This window comes from Callithrix jacchus, chromosome 3, assembly GCF_049354715.1.
Source record: "Callithrix jacchus isolate 240 chromosome 3, calJac240_pri, whole genome shotgun sequence".
Classification (NCBI taxonomy): Eukaryota; Metazoa; Chordata; class Mammalia; order Primates; family Cebidae; genus Callithrix; species Callithrix jacchus.
Window position 1 is genome coordinate 30,637,143 of NC_133504.1, and position 16,328 is coordinate 30,653,470.

The following is a 16,328-nucleotide window of genomic DNA, read 5'->3' on the forward strand; positions in this document are numbered from 1 at the left end:
TGTCTTTTTCCCTTCATTGTAGATGAACCGCCTTTCTAATTAGGTTTCTGAGTTGACGTCCGACTTATTGATTCCCAGTGCTGGGATCGGAGCAACCCACTGTGGCAGCCTAAATAGCAGCGATAAGACTGATGGTGCTCTTCTGCCCGGGAATCTCGGGTCTGGCTTCCTTCCCTCTTGCGTCCGCAACAAGCGACTCTGACTTCCTGGAGCTCCAAACTCCGGTCAGTAGGGGAAGCAATCCCGTTGGCTCTGCATGAAGAGCTGCTGTGCCGAGACGCAGGCAAAACCGCTGTGGCGGCTACAAGAGTCGCGCTGGCGACCCGTGGGGCTCCTCCACTGGGAATCGGCTGATCGGTGAGTGACAAAAATTCGTCTAAAGATGTGGCGTCGTCTCGTTCTCTGAGCTTTCACTGGGAGCTACAATCCTGAGCTGTTCGTAGTCGGCCATCGGGTATCAAGTAATTTTTAACACCACATACTTTGACAGGTAAAGAAACCACTGTGACTGGCTGCATTGTTTCAATTTAAAATATATAATATAAAGACTGGGCATGGTGGTTCATGCCTGTAACTAATACCAGCACTTTGAGAGCCTGAGGCAAGCGGATCACTTGAGCCCAGGACTTTAAGACTTGTCTGGGGAACCCAGTGAAACCCCTGTTTGTAGTAAAAACACAAAAAAACTGGGCACAGTTCTGCAAATCTGTAATCCCAGGTACTCGGTAGGTTATTGAGAGAGAGTCACTGGAACACAGGAGGCTGAATCCGGGAGGCAAGAGTTTGCAGTGATCCAGGCTGGTGCCACTGCACTCCAGCATGGGGGAAATAACAAATAAATAAATTTTACACTCACCCATGGCAAAGTAATATGGGGGAAGCTGCTGCCCCTAGTGTCTCTTTTCCGTTTTTTGTCAGGAGCCACTGGAATTTCAAAAAGTTGACCAACCAGGACTTTTCTTGATCTGTTGATTGTCTAGGTCACAACTCTACTCAACTGTCCACAACACACCCTTTCTAGGATCTATTAAAGGTATCAACAGGCCTTTTCCCTGAATTGTGAACAGTCATTATTTCACCATTCCAATCTTATTATGTAATGTTTAAAATCCTTCACTGGCTTTTCTTTGCATTTGACAAAAACCAAAATCCTCAACTTTGCCTAAAGTTCCTCGCAGCATTGATTCTTGCCTATCTCATAAGCCTCACAAAAGCCATTTTCCATCTTTTCTACTTCTTGCAACTCCCCACGTTTTAGTGTCAGCCAAATGACCTCGTTCAGTTCCTCTTTGACCAAGTTTTAAAAAATTGCCATTTCTGGGGCAGGGCGTGGTGGCTCAGGCCTGTAATCCCAGCACTTTGGGAGGCCGAGGCGGGTGGATCACGAGGTCAAGATATCAAGACCATCCTGTCGACAAGGTGAAACCCTGTCTCTACTAAAAATACAAAAATTAGCTGGGCATGGTGGTGTGTGCCTGTAGTCCCAGCTACTCGGGAGGCTGAGGCAGGAGAATTGCTTGAACCCAGGAGGCAGGGGTTGCGGTGAGCTGAGATCATGCCATTGCACTCCAGTCTGGATAACAACAGCAAAACTCCCTCTCCAAAAAAAAAAAAAAAAAAATTACCATTTCTGGCTAAACGGGTTGGCTCACGGCTGTAATTCTAGCACTTTGGGAGGCTGAGGCAGGTGGGTTGCCTGAGCTCAGAACTTTGAGACCTGCCTGGGCAACACGGTGAAACCTCATCTCTACTTAAATACAAAAAAAAAAAAAAAAATCTGGGCATGGCAGTGTGCACCTGTAGTCCCAGCTACTCAGGAGGCTGAGGCAGGAAAACTGCTTAAAGCCAGGAAGCAGAGATTGCAGTGAGCTGAGATCGCACCACTACAACCAGCCTGGGCAACAGAGCGAGATTCTTTCTCAAAAAAAAAAAAAAAATAATAATAATAATAAATAATAATAAAGCATTTTGTTGCGTAGGCACTGTCTGGCTATGTTACCCAGACTTATCCTAAATTCCTGGCCTCATACGATCCTCCCACTTCAGCCTCTGAAGGGGCTTGAATTACAGGTGTGCACAACCATGCTCGGCCTGTACTAATTTTTTTTTAAAGGTGAGGTTTCACCATGTCAATCAGGCTGGTCTCGAACTCCTGATCTTAGATGATCCGTCTGCCTCAGCCTCCCAAAGTGCTGGGAGTACAGGCGTGAGCCACCGTGCCTGGCTCCGTACTAAGTTCTTTAATGTTGAGAGTCTCCACATTTGCTCTTCTTTCAGCCTTAAAGATTTTGACCATGGAATTTGTCCAACGAATGCCTCTTCAGCCCTCAAATTCCAACTGAAATGTCACTTCCAGAGGTGAACCTGGGTTAGTAGAGTGGGGCACAATCCCACAGGGTGTGAGGGATCCACCCAGTCAGCCACTGTGATGCAAACTGATCCACAGGCACCTTTGTCCCTCTTTCAAGGATGGAGGATACTCAACGACTCCACCCTGTGACCCCAGGCTATGGGAAGCACTTCACCCTGCAAAGCACTCCCTCACCCTCATCATCTGGGAGGGGACGCTGTGCTGGTGAAGCTTTTAATCAGTTTGCAGCCTCACTTGGACCCTCAAGTGTGCTCATATAAATAAAAAATTGTAAGAATCCGAAAAGATAGAAAGGGGAATTAAATGGCACTTGGGGCCAACTGGGCCCTGATCATGGAGGAGGTCGCCCCAGCTCTCATAAGCTTCACACTGTCCCTGCACCCAGGGTCACAGAGCACGCGCAGGCCCTCCCCTCTCACTTCCGGAGGACTTGCCAACCACCGCACAGGCTGAACCCCAGGCAGGAAGGTGTACACTTGCTGGCGTGGGGTCTGAGTCCTTCCTCGCCGGTGCTCAGTGTCTCTTAGGACCCCCCTGGCCAGCGTCACTGATCTGTCTGCACCAGGTAAGCTGGGAAGGCCACAGGAAAGGTCTAGGAGGGCCTCACCAGGAGGCTTCACAGGGTAGGGGCTTCCGGATCATTCTCTGTGCCTAAACCTCTGAGTGGCAGCTTGCCAACAACTGGATCACCTTGGTCTCCAGCGAAGGTCTTGTGAAAAATTCAAGATTGTAGAGTTAGAAGGGGGTTGGGGCCGCATCAATTAAGCTTTAAATGTTATAATCTGAATTAGGGTTTATGAAGTGGCCATATTATTTTCAAATAATTAATGTAGGTGTTTGGGTGTGTGGGGGGGAGTTAAGGGAGCGAAATGGTAGCTGCAAGTTGAGAACCCACCAGCCTACATCACCTGCACCCCTGACCTATGAAAGCATCCTTTAATCCTCACGAGGGTCACATAGGTATGAATTATCATTTCACCGTGGTAGATGGTGAATTATCATTTCACCAAACATGCTTTAGCTGAAGGCACGATAAGTATGCACCTAAAGCGTGTTAGGTGCATCCAATATGGCCATGGTTGAAAACTGAGATATTGGAACCTACCATAGATTTTACTGATTCCTGAGACAAGCTAGATACATACTTCCACCTAGAAGCTTGCTGCCTAGTGAGGGATTTTTGCATGTTAGGTAAAGAATTGCACAGTAGGCCGGGCATGGTGGCTCAAGCCTGTAATCCCAGCACTTTGAGAGGCCGAGGCGGGTGGATCATGAGGTCAAGACCATCCTGGTCAACATGGTGGAACCCCGTCTCTACTAAAAATACAAAAAATTAGCTGGGCCTGGTGGTGTGTGCCTGTAATCCCAGCTACTCAGGAGGCTGAGGCAGGAGAATTGCCTGAACCCAGGAGGCAGAGGTTGCGGTGAGCCGAGATCGCGCCATTGCACTCCAGCCTGGGTAACAAGAGTGAAACTCTGTCTCAAAAAAAAAAAAAAAAAAAAAGAATTGCAGAGTAGTTGTAAAATTACATTATAATTGTGATACGTAGAAAGACGGCGAGCTAGGCAAAAAAATTTGGACTAGACCTTAATGGATCTTTTTGCTTTGTTTTCCCTCACAAAGTGCAGTCTGCAGGCCAGCAGCATCATCTGGAAACTTAGGGAAGAAACCAGATGTACTGAATCAGAAACTGGGGAAGTGGCCCAGGCAATCTTTTACCAGCACCTCCAGGTGATTATAATGCAAGGTAAGGTTTGCCAACTGCTTCCATAAAGTAGTAAAAGACCAGTGGAATGTTTTCAGCTGCAAGATGAAATAATGATATTTGTACTTGAAAAGATCAATTTAGCTACAGAATTAGGAAATTGGAGGCACAATTGTGTATGTAGGAAAGAGACCTAGGTGGCTTAAACTAGGGTGGTGATCCTGCCTACAGAGCTGCTTAATGTCCTGATTTTAAATAGTAGAGAAGACTGCTTTGTGTGTTATATCGCACTCAGCACAGAAAGTCAACACCAGAACAAAAGAATGCCAAATTACAGGGTTTATTGCCGGCAACCACGGAGGACTCACGTCTCTCCAACCCGTGGCAGAGAAAGAAGAGTGACAAGAACTTTTTATACCCACAAAACCATGTTGGGAGTGGGGGTGAGGAGCGGAGATGGGAATGAAAGCTGTCAATCACCTCCTAGGCTGAGATGAGGGTGAGGAGGCTCCAGATATTCCAAGGGCCAGGGGACTTTTGTCATTCTGATTGCCACTTAAGTGGTTTACAGAGGTCAAGATAAACATTAGTTTATACATTATTTGGACAGGTGTGGGGTCCACATAATTTTAGGTTACTTGGCGCCAGGATGGAATTATCTGGGGTGCTTACTTTGGTAAACAAAGGGCAGCAATTTTGGCAGTTACAGATAAGAGAAAGTATGCAGCTTGTCCTCTCTTTGCATTTTGCAGGGTAATCTTAGTAGTTTACAGAAGCCATGGCTAGTAGTCATTGTGAGGAGAATGAAAACAGTTTTCCCATTTTAAAATGGCATTGTACAGGATCTAATTCTAGGCCAGCTATATCACATGTGTGTGTGCTTGGAGGAGGGGGGACACAATGATGCCTGGAGCCTGGAGTGAGTACTTCTTCTGTCCTTAACACGGTGCGAGAGTCCTTTTTGTATATGTTTTCTTTTCTTCCTTTTTTTTTTCTTTTTCTTTTTTTCTTTTGAGACCGAGTTTCGCTCTTGTTGCCCAAGCTGGAGTGCAATGCAATGGTGCGATCTCTGCTCTCTGCAACCTCCACCTCCCCAGTTCAAGAGATTCTCCTGCCTCAGCCCCGGGAGTAGCTGGAATTACAGCCACCACAGCCGGCTGATTTTTTTCTGTTTTTACTAGAAATGGGGTTTCACCAGACGGGCGTGATGGCTCACGCCTCTACTGCCAGTATTTTGGGAGGTCAATGTGGGTGGATCACGAGGTCAGAAGATGGAAGCCATCTTGGCCAACATGGTAAAACCGCGTCTCTACTAAAAATACAAAAATTAGCAGGATGTGATGGTGCGTGCCTGTAGTCCCAGTTACTCCGTAGGCTTTGGAGGGAGAATTGCTTGAATCCGGGAGTTAGAGGTTGCAGTGAGCTGAGATTGTGCCGCTGCACCCGAAACTGGCGACAGAGCACGACTATCCCTTAAAAAAAAAGAAAGAAAGAAAGAGAGAGAGAAAGAAAGAAAGAAAGAAAGAAAGAAAGAAAGAAAGAAAAAAGGAAAGAAAAAAGAAAAGAGGGGTCTCACCATGTTATCCAGGCGGGTCTCCAGCTCCTAACCTCAGGTGATCTGCCCACCTTGGCCTCCTTAAGTGCTGGGATTACAGGAGTGAGCTACTGCTTCCTGGTCGTTTTATCAAAACTATATATTTTCTTTTGATTTTATAATTTTTTTCAAGGATGCTTTGCAGTTTACTATGTGACACTGATAAAGATTTTTTTTTTTTTTTTTGATGGAGTCTTGCTCTGTCGCCCAGGCTAGAGTGCAGTGGTGGAATCTTGGCTCACTGTAATCTCAGGTGATTCTCCTGCCTTGGTCTCCCAAGTACCTGGGAATACTGGCGCCTGCCACCGCACCAAGCTAATTTTTGTGTTTTCAGTAGAGACAGGGATTCGCCATCTTGGTCAGGCTGATCCTACTGACCTCATGATCCACAAGCCTCCCAATGTTCTGGGACTACAGGTATATATATATGGATGACAGTATATATATATATATTTCCTTTTTTTGTGATTTTTATATTTTTTTTTGTATTGCATTTTAGGTTTTGGGGTACATGTGAAGAACATGCAAGATTGTAAAATTTTGCTCTTGTCACTTAGGCTGGAGTACAATGGTACAATCTCAGCACACTGGGACCTCCACCTCCCAGGTTTCAGTGATTTCTCCTGCCTCAGCCTCCCAAGTACCAGTGACTACAGGCATGCCACCATGCCTGACTGATTTTAGTATTTTTAGTAGAGACAGGGTTTTATCATATTGTCTAGGCTGGTCTTGAACACCTGACCTCAGGTAATCCCTCTGCCATGGCCTCTGAAAGTGCTGGGATTACAAGTAAAAGCCACCACACCTCAACATGAAGGATTCTTAAAACTTCTAAATCCTCAATTTTTCCAATCTCTTAGTGTCCTATGCAACCTCACCTCATTACCATGCACTTTCAAACTTTCTTGTTCTGCTCAAAAGTACCCATTTGAAAGGACTAAGCAAGTATTGGGAGTCACCATAGCCACACGTAGTGTGGGCAGATAGGAAGAGAGATTTGTAAGAGACAGTATTCTTTATATTTGTTTTTATTTCTTTGGTAGAGATGGGATTTTTCCATGTTGCTCAGGCTGGTGTCAAACTCCTGGGCTCAAGCGATCTGCCCACCTTGGTCTCCCAAAGTTCTGGGAATACAGGCCTGAGCCACCATTCCTGGCCATTAGTTCATATGAATGCTCATGATAAGTGGATGGAGATTCTGCATCTCAGGAATATGTATTTCCCATTCTTTGCAAAGTTGATTGCATTAGTGGATGCTGAACTAGTAGAATCGGAGGGCTATTTAAAATAAAGAATGTATTTTAAAATTCGGAAACTTGGGTTTTATTCCACAATTAGTATAGGAAAATTTTCTGAAGCACACCATTACCACACTGAGCCTTTGGAAGTTACTACCTTTACTAATCATTTGAGGATTAACACCTTATAAGACATAATAGCTTTTAGGTTGAAATGTCAGTGTGGTTTTTTTATTGAGATGGAGCCTTGCTCTGTCGCCCATGCTGTAGTGCAGTGGCAAGATCGCCACTCATTGCAACCTCTGTCTTCCAAGTTCAAGTGATTTTTCTGCCACCGCCTTCCAAGTAACTGGAATTATAGGCATGTGCCACCATTGCCAGCTAATTTATTTATTTATTTCTTTAGAGAAGGGGTTTCACCATGTTGGCCAAAATGGTCTCTTGATCTCTTGACCTCGTGATCCACCTGCCTCAGCCTCCCAAAGTGCTGGGATGACAGGCGTGAGCCACTGTGCCCAGCCTAAAATGTTTCGTTCTTTTTTTTTTTTTTTGAGATGGAGGCTTTTTTTTTTTTTTTTTTTCTCTGTTGCCCAGGCTGCAGTGCAATGGTGCTATCGTTGCTCACTGCAACCTCTGCCTTTCAGGTTTAAGCCATTGTCCTGCCTTGTCCTCCCTAGTAGCTGGATTACAAATGTCTACTACCAGACATGGCTAATTTTTGTATTTTTAGTGGAGACAAGGTTTCACCATGTTGCTCAGGCTGGTCTGGAACTCTTGACCTCAGGTGATCCACACACTTCGCCCTCCCAAAGTGTTAGAATTACAGGCATGAGCAATCACACCTGGTCTATACCAGCTAATTTTTTTATTTTCAGGAGAGATGGGGTTTTACCATGTTGACCATGCAGATCTCCAACTCCTGACCTCAAGTGATCCACTGCCTTGCCCTCCCAAAGTGCTGGGATTACAGGTGTGAGCCACCACACCTGGCCCAATATGCTTTTTGTGTTAGTTTTTTTGAGACAGTGTTTCTTTCTGTCGCCTAGGAGTACAGTGGTATGATCACGGCTCACTGCAAACTCCACCTTCAAGGTTGAAATGATTCTTCTGCCTCAGCCTCCTGAGTAGCTAGGCTTACAGGTGTGAACCATCATGCCCAGTTAATGTCTTAGCATTCTTTTTTTCTAACCACCCCAGTTAAGACTTTCATATGGAATGTTTTCTTATATTTTGAAGGTATGAGGTTTCCTCGTGTTGGTCAGGCAGGTCTCAAACTCCTGACCTTGAGGTCTGCCCACATTTACCTCCCAAAGTGCTGGAATTACAGGCATGATTCACACACTTAGGCAATGTGCTATGTAAGCAAATAGAAATATCTCTATATATGCATGTATTAAATGTAATAAATAAAGGACACTGGATAAGGTGGCTCATGTGTGTAATAGAAATATGTGGATTCAGCTAAATTTGTATGACTTCTTGAGAGATTTTCTGAGATAGTCTATTTTTTTTTTTTTTTTTTTTGCGACCGAGTTTTGCTCTTGTTACCCAGGCTGGAGTGCAATGGCACAATCTCGGCTCACCGCAAGCTCCACCTCCTGGGTTCAAGCAATTCTCCTGCCTCAGCCTCCCAAGTAGCTGTGACTACAGGCATGCACCACAACACCTAGCTAATTTTTGTATTTTTAGTAGAGACGGGGTTTCACCTTGTTGACCAAAATGGTCTCGATCTCTTGACCTCGTGATCCACCCGCCTCGACCTCCCAAAGTGCTGGGATTATAGGCGTGAGCCACTGCACCCAGCCCTGAGATAGTCTTATGAACACTTTTTATTGTACATGTGTTAAATGCCAAGGACTGTGACAAATGTCTTACATTATTTATTCATTTATGCTTAAAACCTAGTATTATTTCCTACTTTCTGAAAAGTGAAACTCAGAAATTAACTTGACCAAGTAAATGCAGGTAGCAAAGTGTTAGAGTTGGATGAAAACCCAGTTCTGTTAGGTATTGTTAGCTTTCACTGAAAATGTTACCTGTTTTTCGCCATTGTAGTGTTGGACTAGTAAGTGCATTATTCCCTGTTAAATTATTTGGGAGACATTATTAAGTATGAACAACTGAGCATATCAAATATGAAAGATGTAAGGTGGTTTCATATAGAGAGATGCATAGGCTGCTATGGGAGTGTAAGGAAGGAGCGCTACAACTTAGTGATTATCATGCCAGTGGCTATGCCAGTCAGCGAAATGATGGATAAGCGTGTTCAAATTCTGGTGGATGCAGCTTTTACAGCTCTAAGTAAGGATAGTAGCTCCTAACTGATGGAGTTGTTCTGACGGTTTGGTTGAACCTGTGACTATACGGAAGATCCTTAACATAGACCTGACATATAATAAAATATCCTTGAGAACATGTCACTTGGGCTGAGTCTCTAGTTGCAAAACAGTCCTAGGAAAGAAGTGAGAGTAAGGTAATCTAAGCAGAAAGTGGTTTGTGCACAAGAGGGAAAGCAAGATATCTATGTTTGTTTGTTTTTGTTAAGTACCTTAGGGGACTGTAGCCAGATGAAGATAATGAAATATGGAGGCCTCTGAATGGCGAACTCAGGGTGAAAAACTTTGTCATGACTTATGGGGAGTTATTAACAGGTTGTAAAGAGGGGAAACATGTAATTTGTTTAAAAAGTGAAAGCCTGAGGTACAAATTAAATGATATCAACAAGCAATAGGCATGTCGGGAGTGGTGGCTCATGCCCATAATCCCAGCACTTTAGGAGGCCGAGGCAGGCAGATCACCTGTGGTTCAGAGTCCAGACTAGCCTGAACAACATGACAAAAACCCATCTCCACATAATATGCAAAAATTAACTGGGTGTGGTGGTGTATACCTGTTGTCTCAGCTACTCAGTATGCTGAAGCAGGAGAATCACTTGAACCCAGGGGGCAGAGACTGCAATCAACCAAGATCCTACAACTGTATTCCAGACTGGGCAACAGAACAACGCTCTCTACCGGATTAAAAAAAAAAAAGGAGAACCAGTAAAGCAATTGGCAAATCTTGAATTTAGGGTAGTCTAGGACATAGGTGGGGGCAGGGAACACTCTTCTAGATTAAAAAAGATTTAAAGGAAATAAACAAATACAATTCAAGGTTCTTGTTTGGTTTCCGATTATAAGACATTTAGCAGAAAGTTCCTTTGGCCAGGAAGAGTGGCACATACTGGCTACAATTTACATCATATAATATATATGTAAAGACATAGTTTCACCCTTGTCGCCCAGGCTAGAGTGCAATGGCATGATCTTAGCTCCCTGAAACCTCTGACTCCTAGATTCAAATGATTCTCCTGCCTCCGTGTCTGTAGTAGCTGGGATTCCAGGCATGCGTTACCACACCGGGCTAATTTTGTATTTTTAGTAGAGATGGAGTTTCTCCATGTTAGTCAGGCTGGGTTAGGTAGCTTGCAAGGTTTAATGGAGGAATCTGACTCGCTTAAAATCAGGTACCTGTAGGTGTCTTAAAAGCAAGGCAGGAAGTTTTCATCCCTTACTTTTGTTTTGAAAGTGTCAGACCAACAGAAAGTTTGAAAGGGTGAGTACCCTTATACTTTTTCCCTGGATTCACTCCATTGTTAACTTTTTGTCACCTTTATGTTTTCTCTGTTTATATATATTTTTGTTTGTTTGAGACACAGTCTCACTCTGTCACTCAGGCTGGAGTGCAATGATGCCATCTCGGCTCACTGCAACATCCACCTCCCAGGCCCAAGCAATTCTCCTGCCTCAGCCTCCTGAGTAGCTAGGATTACAGGCATGCACCACCACACCCAGCTAATTTTATATTTATAGTAAAGACAGCGTATCTCTATGTTTGTCAGGCTGATCTCAAGCACCCGACCTCAGGTAATCTGCCCACCTTTGCCTCAAAAAGTGCTGGGATTAAATGTGTGAGCTACCATGCTTGGCTATGTATTTTGTTAAATTTTGGAAATTTCTGAAAGCTTTAGATTTCCAGATGGCTTCCCACTGCGTATCAATATGTCCTATCTCCTAAAAATGAAGCCATTTATTTTTTACTATAATTTTATTGTACCCAATTTAACACTGGTAGAGCATTATGTGAGATAGAGTCCATGCTAAGATTCTCACATTTATTTTTTCCCAATTTTTTTTTTTCCAGATAGATTTTTCACTCAGGTGTCCATGGTGTAATGCTGTTCTACAATTTTTTCTAACTGCAACTTCTACCTCCCAGTGTCCAGCGAAGTGATCATCCTGCCTCAGCCTATCAAGCAGTTGGGAGGCATGCACATCCACCTTGCCCAGCTAATGTTGTGTATTTTTAGTAGAGGTGGGGTTTCACCATGTGGATCATGTTGATCTTGAATCACTGGCTGCAAGGGAGTCACGAGGCTTGGCCCCTCAGTGTTGTGGTTACAGGTGTTAGCCACCATACCTGGCCTGTTTCCAGCATTTTTTAGTTCTTTGTTATTGTTGTTAAATTTCAAGATTTCAGATCCAATCAGGTATCACATGTTGTATTTTTCATGTTTCTTTCCTCTCCTTAAATCTGGAAACCTTTTTTATCCTTGTTTTTCCTATAATTGACAGTTTTGAAGAATACATGCCAGTTTTGTAGTAGGAATGCTTCACACTGAATTAATTTTCTCATGGTTAGCTTGAAAGTCAATATTTTGGAAAGTATATGATGTGAGCAATGCTGTAAACTTGCCATTGCATTCTCTTAGGAAGCACAGAAGTTTGTTCCACATTTTAAAGATATTGTGTATGTGTGTGTGTGTGTGTGTGTAAATAATATACATTGTGAATCTCTGCAATATGAATATCTTGTTTTTCCAAGAACATCCACCCAGTGATTTCAGCATTCTTTGAGGATTCCTGCGTGAATGTTTAATACATTTGTGATTATGTAATCAGATTTGTAACATGTCTTTTCTCACTCATAAGAAGGATTCCTTATCTTGGATCTCAGTCTACTTTCTTAAAGAAATCTTGACTTTATTTCATTAAGTGGGAAGAGCTGCAGCCCAGCTAATATGTTGAAATGTACAATAAACTGCAGTGTGTGAAGTATTTACGGCCGTAGACTCCGAAGCTAAGGAGCTAAGAAGTTTCTAGAAGCTGCAATCAACATGCCAAAACAGTAAAACTGAAAGCCAATTCAAAATTCAAGGTCTGGGGGAAGATATCTACTGTTTACCGAGACTTGAGGTCTAGAGAGCTAGGTCTTATTAAAATAATTACTTTACCTACCATCTTCGTTCTAGGCTCAATGGCTGACCTTCAAGAAGTGGCTAGCTGTCCCATCTGTCTGGACTACTTGAAAGACCCAGTGACCATCAGTTGTGGGCATAACTTCTGTCTCTCCTGCATCATTATGTCCTGGAAGGATCTAGATGATAGTTTTCCCTGCCCTTCTTGGCACTTTTGCTGTCCAGAAAAAAAATTGACAAGCAATCGTCAACTGGGTCATTTGATTGAAATTGCTAAGCAACTCCAGAAAAGCAGCAAGAGAAAGTGGCAGGAAGAGAAGCATGTATGTAAGAAGCATAATCAGGTTTTGACCTTTATTTTTCAGGAAGACCTAGAGCTTTTATGTCCAAGGTGGTGCAGTTTCTCCACTGATCACCAGCTTCACTGTGTTTGGCCCATAAAGAAGGCTGCCTCCTATCACAGAAAAAAATTGAAGCAATACAATGCACCATGGAAGGAGGGAGTAGAATTAACTGATAAAATCATTACCATATAAACCAGAAAATCATTAGAACTGAAGAAAAAGGTAAAATGTAAGAAAGAAGAAGTCAAGTCTGAATTTGAGCAACTTAGGTTATTTCTGCAAAATGAGCAAGAGACTGTTCTGGGCAATTACAAGATGAGATGGATATTTTAGCACAACTGAATGAAAGCCTAAGAAAATTCTCAGATCATACCTCCTTGTTAAAATATCTACTAAAGGAGATACAGAGCATATATATGAAGTCAGGACTGAATTACTGGCAAATGTTAAGGACATCTATCACAGATACAAAAATTTCAAATTCCCTGAACCTTCTCCATTCAGATTAAAAGAATATGGTTACCGTCTGCTATCACAATATTCTGGCCAATACAAAATTATCAAGAGGTTTCAAGTGGATGTAATTCTAGATCCTGAAACAGCACATCGTAAACTTATAGTCTCAGCAGATAGAAAAACTGTGCGCTATGGAAATACAGTGCAAAACTTACCTCCAAGCCCAAGAAGATTTTATCGCCTCCCAGCTGTTGTGGGTTCTAAGGGCTATAGTAGTGGCCGGCAGTACTGGGAAGTAGAAGTGAAAGACAAGCCTGAATGGATCCTTGGTGTCTGTAATGACTCTCTTCCCAGACGGAGGAAGCATCCACCAACATTAGTACAGAATGGATGGTGGGGAATTTGGCGATCCGGTCAGGATAATTATATTGTATTGGGTCATGAGGAAATTAATCTGCTGCCAAAAGTAAGACCTAGTAAGATTGGCATTTTTTTAGATTATGAAATGAAAGAGGTTTCCTTTTATAATCTGAATGATAGCTCTCTACTGTATACTTTTAATGATGATTTTACAGGATCACTTTTGGCTTATTTTTATACTGGAATGGACTCAAAACCTCTTAAAATTTCTAGAGTAACAGTTTGTGAATAAATAACTTTTGAAAAACTGTCATTTTCTGACACCTAGCATACATAATAGAGCCAGTGAAGCTAGTTTTGGTAATTTTGTATTTTGTCCTATTTTTCCCACAAAAGAAACCCCAGAATTGTTTTTATCTCAGTGTCAGCACTAAAAAATGTGATTATAGGACCTACTTTATAACCAATTATGGGGTCAAAGACAAACTAATTTAGAAATCCTAAAATAAAATACTAAAAATATGTACTACTGGCCGGGCACAGTGGCTCAAGCCTGTAATCCCAGCACTTTGGGAGGCCGAGGCAGGTGGATTATGAGGTCAAGAGATCGAGACCATCCTGGTCAACATGGCGAAACCCCAACTCTACTAAAAATACAAAAAATTAGCTGGGCATGGTGGTGTGTGTCTGTAATCGCAGCTACTCAGGAGGCTGAGGCGGGAGTATTGCCTGAACCCAGGAGGCGAAGGTTGCAGTGAGCTGAGATGGCGCCATTGCACTCCAGCCTTGGTAACAGGAGTGAAACTCTGTCTCAAAAAAATAAATAAAAATAAAAATATGTAGGACTAAAGTAATGTATTATGTAAAAAAAGTTATTATTCCATTTATTGCCAGTAGCAGCCCAAAAATGTTTCTTCAGTATTACCTATGTATTTTTTCTTTAAGAAAGATTAAGTCGGTTGGGTGGGGTGGCTCATGCCTATAATCCCAGCACTTTGGGAGGCCAAGCCAAGTGGATCACGAGGTCAAGAGATCGAGATCATCTTGGTCAACAAGGTGAAACCCCATCTCTAGTAAAAATACAAAAATTAGTTGGGCATGGTGGCACACACCATTGCTTAAACTCAGGAGGCAAAGGTTACAGTGAGCCGAGGTCGTGCCATTGCACTCCAGCCTGGGTAATGAGCAAAACTCCATCTTAAAAATAAATAAATAAACAGAAAAGATTAAGTCTTTATTTATCACTGTGTCGCCCAGGCTGTAATGCAATGGCGCAATCTCAGCTTACTGCAACCTCTGCCTCCTGGGTTCCAGTGAGTCTCCTGCCTCAGCCTCCTGAGTAGCTGGGATTACAGGCACACACTGCCACACCTGGCTAATTTTTGTATTTTTAGTAGGGGTTTCACCATGTTGATCAGGCTGGTCTCAAACTTCTGACATTGTGATATGCCTGCCTCAGCCTCCCAAAGTGCTGGGATTAGAGGTGTGAGCCACTGCACCTGCAACTTTTATTTAATTAATTTTTTAAAAAATTTTTATTTTGCCCAGGCTGGTCTTGAACGTGTGACCTAAAGCATTTCTCATGCCTTAGCCTACTAAAGCACTGGGATTACGAACATGAACCTCCATGCACAATGCCACTTTTCCCTTTCATCTGTCTACCTCAATATATCTAATTAACTTTATTTTTTATTCAGTGTGTCTTTGTCAGGACTACCTTAGTTTTATAGAAAATGAGATGGTAGCTCATGCCTTTAATCCTAGCATTTGGCCACCAGACTGGCCAAAATGATGAAACCCCATCTCTATGAAAAATACAAACACATTAGCCATGCATAGTGGCACATGCCTGTAATCCCAGCTATTCATTAGGCTGAGGTAGGAGAATTGCTTGAACCCAGAAGGCAGAAATTGCAGTGAGCTGAATTGCGCTATTGCAATCCAGCTTGGGAAATGAGCAAAACTCTGTCTGAACAAAAAGAGAGTTGGCACTCTTACATATTTCTCTGCCACACACACATACTGTACACACATACTGAACACCCACAATCAGAACATCTGTTCTGTTTCCACTGGACAGAGTACCCTCTAGTGTAGTCAGCTACTGTCCTTCACTTCTCTTTTTGAACTGATCTCTAGGCTCAGAATCTGTATTAACTTAGTTCCATATTTTCCTCCTTAGGTTCTTTGGTTAATTCAGGGATTAATATCTTTCAATAGATGAAAAATATGTAACTTTTAGAAAAACTTGTGTTAACAAAAAAGACTGGTATGATTTTGATGGGATTATTTGTTGTATCTTATTATATTAGTATGGAGAAAATTAACATCTTAACATGTCATCTAGTAGACATAACTGAGTGAATCTAGTCTATTCCATGAATTCTTATGTAATTATCTAAAATTTATAATTTTTGTACATGTGTTTAACATCTTTTGTCAAATTTGTCCTTAAGTATTTGATTTTTTTTGTCGATTATTTCAATTCTTATCGTTTATTACTAGAATATAGAAAATTGATTTTTGTGTGTTCATCTTATTTTCTATAAGGTTGTTAAACTCATTTCTAGGAGCTCTTATGTAGATTCCATTGGATTGTCAGCATAGATAATCATGTCATAAGCAAAAAAATACATTTGTAGTTCTTGTAATTTTTTCTTCCTTCCTTCCCTCTTCTTTCCTTCCTTCCTTCTTTCCTTCTCTCTCTTTCTCTCTCACTGTTTTAAAATGTCTCTGTCTCCATTCCACTCTGTCACCCAGGCTGGAGTTTAATGGTGTAATCTTGGATCATTGCAACCTCTGCCTCTCAAGTTGAAGCGATTATCTTGCCTCAGCCTCCCATGTAGCTGGGATTACAGGTACTCACCACCACACCTGGCTAATTTCTGTATTTCTGGTACAGATGGTGTTTCACCATGTTGGCCAGTGTGGTCTCAAGCTCAAGACCTCAAATATCCTGCCTGCCTCACCAAAGTACTGGGATTACAGATGAGCCACTGCACCCAGCCCAAAACCACAGTTTT

At 42.5% G+C, this 16,328-nt stretch overlaps 1 pseudogene across 1 annotated transcript; it reads left to right on the plus strand.

Moving 5' to 3' along the window:
- The first annotated feature begins 209 nt into the window (after positions 1 to 209).
- LOC100896219 (tripartite motif-containing protein 60-like) lies at positions 210 to 15,950 on the plus strand (annotated as a pseudogene). The gene is made up of 3 exons (XR_013533343.1): positions 210 to 357; positions 3,996 to 4,119; positions 12,200 to 15,950. The product of XR_013533343.1 is annotated as a tripartite motif-containing protein 60-like (transcript).
- Positions 15,951 to 16,328: the final 378 nt, after the last annotated feature.